The following is a 3,686-nucleotide window of genomic DNA, read 5'->3' on the forward strand; positions in this document are numbered from 1 at the left end:
CTGCCTGGCCCTTGAACAGATAGCTCATCCAGTTTAGAGCCTTGCTGTTCAGAAGTGAAGCCAGTTGCTCAATTCCAGATTCCTCTATTCAGGTCACTAAAAGCAGCTTTTCCCTGCGTCAGATGGTTGCTTTGACTGTAATGGAAAGTAAAGTCTTGACGCACTCCTCGAGTCCAGATTGTACACTACTCCTAACTAGCCCTGTGTCTATGGTGGGTGAGGACATTTTACTTCTGAGTCCGCCCCTCTCCCCCACAGCCAACCCTCACACTGGCCTTCTTGATAAGATTAATGAATGTATTGTGTTTATTTATTTTGAAGACAGGATCTCATATAGCTCAGGGTGACCTTGAACTTACAATGAAGCCAAGGCTGGCCCTGATTTCCTGATCAAGTGCTGAAGTTACAGGAACACAATTTCATATTGTGTTTAGAATGTCTAAGACAATGTTTGACCCAGTGAATAATGAGAGATCTTAACTTGGGCCATGGGGCTAACTGGCTGGATTTATTTCCCACTCTGCCCCAACCACTTTGTTCTTCTTCAAAACAACAGACTTTCTTTTTTAAAAACATTTTTTGAGAATTTTTTTTATAAGAGTACTGTATTGCATCGTTTCTACCCCACCCTCTTCCCCTTGCAACTAAGGCTTTACTTATTGGAACAGTTTTATGCTCATAGCACAACTGAATGGAAGGTACAGAAACATGAGGTGCCCCTCATACGCACAGCCTCACCTACAACCAATGTCCATGAGCATGCCTGTGCTGACACATCGGTAGGAGTCACTATTGGGAATGTCCAGCGTGTGTGCTGTGTAAGTATAGTGTTTATCTACCACTCTTCCTCTTAATTTTTTAAAGTGAAGCTGTCAGAAAAGTGTGCGGTTCACCTTGGAGCTCACACTATATTTCTGTCCTACAATGCTGGTGTAATCACGGTTCACTTAAAATGATTGATGATTAGAGATCAATATGGTGCTTTTAGAAAGACTTAATTACCAACTATTGGTTGTTCTGAAGCAAAGAACCATCTGTAACATTTTTTTTCAAGTCCTATTTTTAATGATGGTCCTTAAACGCGTTAACCTTCCTTGTAGCCCACCACCCACCAGAGATAGTGGAAAAGAAAGGATACGGGGGAAATGGAACTGTTTAGAAAGGTTCTTTGGAGCAACTCCCATCTGTGTTTTCTGGAAATCGGCAGTTCAGTTCACAGGTTAGCAGGCAGCAGCAGCTTGATCCACTCTCAAACACTTCACAGATACACCAGCAGTCCAGTTCAGTAGAGTTTTGGGTTAGCAACAGCAGTGACAGGACCTAGCAGAAACAGCCAGGCCTCAGCCTCAGCTCAAGTCAGCAGGAGGGACCAGTGGGAACACCAGAAGTTCTCAGCTGGGAGCCCCACAAGCATCACACAGCTAGTTGTACCAGCAAGCCAAGCTCTGTCTCTGTCACTCTGAGTCCTATTTCTACCCTCCACACATCACGTGTCCTCCACGTGCCTTGCCTCAGCACATGCATCTAATCAGCCCCAGTCCTGGGACGCTGCAACAAACTGCAGCACACCAGCAGAAGTTTTTAGTGCATTTCTCTCTATGGTGTCCTGACAAATGCAGCTCAAATAGGAAATGTAAGGTGGATCAATACATGCATGTTGTTAGCAAAGAATCCTTTATCACGTCTCCTTTCACGTGTTTGTTTTAGATACGTCGTCTCTCTGTGTCTGCTTCAGTGAAACGTTCCTTCACAAGTTGGCCTTAGCCTTTCACACCTGTGTCCACTTTAACGAAATGTTCCTTCATGTGTTTGCCCCAGCAAAATACTAGCCAACCTTTCCAAAGAACCTGAAAATATCCACTTCAGACATCTCTCTGTATTTTAAAGAAAACTCAGTAAGTGCTTTCTCTCTCCCTCTCCCTCTCTCTCCCTTTCCCTCTCTCTCCCTTCCCTATCTTGTGCTTAACATTGAACCAGGGACCTCACATGGTTCCCTGAGTGGTAAGCAGGTGCTGTACCACTGAGCTATGTCCGCAGCCTCCTCCACAAATCTTTTGGGTAATGGTTTTCTGGTGTACTTTCCTATGATTCCATCCCTCCTTTTTATTTCCTTTTGAGTTAGGGTTTCCCTATGTAGCTCAGGCTGGCATCAAACTTGAAATTCCATCTTAGCTTCCAAAGTGCCCCACCTCCTTATACGTTTTAAGTATCAAAGTTCCCTTTGTGTCTTCACATGTCTCTATACCCCTTCTCATAATATGTATGATTTCCCTTTTTAATATTCTTTTATATATTTATATATAAAATATATTCCTATTTTCTTTATATTTTATAATTATTCATATATATTATATATAAACAGCATTTGTTATTTTTTTATAACGGCTATTTAATGTCCTTGTTTGACTCTGTCGTCTCAATATCCATTTGTATCAGTTTTTCCAGTTATGAGTATTGTTTCCCCTTTTTTTAATATGCTGAATAACTTTTGATTATATGACATACACATGAATTTTGTATTTAGAGTGCTAATTTTGTGTGTGTGTGTGTACTATAAGCACCGTTGCTCTGTTTTTTCTGGTATGCAGTTGTTACATGAGGATTTCCTGAGATCACACATCTGTTTCAGCAAATGTCACCACATTTTTCTTTTATATGGTTACTAATACCAGCATCTGGGTAATCCTGGCACAGAATTCTAGTAACTGCTTTTAATCTTGATAATTGATTATATTTTCTAATCTCTTCATGACGAATACATTTTTACTTTACAGTAGACCTAGGACAAGCTCCATAACAGCCTAGTCCCCACCCCTAGACGTGGCTTGTCACTGCAGCAGGAACACTGCAAACTGTAGAACTAGAACCAAATGGGGAGCCCAAAACCTATATATAAAGTATAATTTGTGAATTTAATATTCTGCACATTGGCAATGATAATATTACTTGAAGCCAGATCAATAAAAATGATTCAGTCCCAAGAACGGGATAGAGAGAGGATGAGCAGGAAGGAAGTGGGTTCAGTGCCTGGTGTGTGCAGTCGTCTGATGTGTGCAGTCTGATGTGTACATAGCTGGGTTCCGAGACGGAGAAGAGAATCAGAGGGCAGAAAATGATGAAGAGACCAGTACCTGACAACTTTCTAAATGAATGGAAAGGACCCAGAAAGCCGAGTCTAAGAAGGGAAAGTTCAAAGAAATTTCACTGTAGATATCACCGTCGAACTGATGGATGAGGAGGATAAAATGACTTAAACGAAGACAGGAATCACCCAGAGGAAAGCTGATATTTCTCCAGAAACAACGGAGGCCACTCAGCCTCCCCCATTGCCGTCACCCTACTCCATCATTCTGCTTTGCCTTGCCTGTTGAAGTAGCTTCCTAACTGACCTGTCTCTCACCCATTAGCCCCTACAGTCTTTTCAATAAAGCAATTATAGAGGCCCTCTTAAGCAGCTCGGTTTGTTATGCTGTCAAACTTTCTAAAGGCTTCCCATCCCACTGAGGAAACAAGGACCAAATTTGTTATTGAATCTGAGCGTCGCCTCTGTATACTCTCTGGCTACCTCATTTCTCACTGTCCCTTGGATGCAGTCACACACTCCAAACACATCTTGCTCTTTGCCTTTGCTTAATCCTTCGTGCAACTCTAGCTTGGGTTCTTTGCTCAATTTTCTCTCCCCTTTT

This window comes from Grammomys surdaster, unplaced genomic scaffold (assembly GCF_004785775.1).
Source record: "Grammomys surdaster isolate TR1022 unplaced genomic scaffold, NIH_TR_1.0 597, whole genome shotgun sequence".
In the NCBI taxonomy this organism is placed as follows: domain Eukaryota; kingdom Metazoa; phylum Chordata; class Mammalia; order Rodentia; family Muridae; genus Grammomys; species Grammomys surdaster.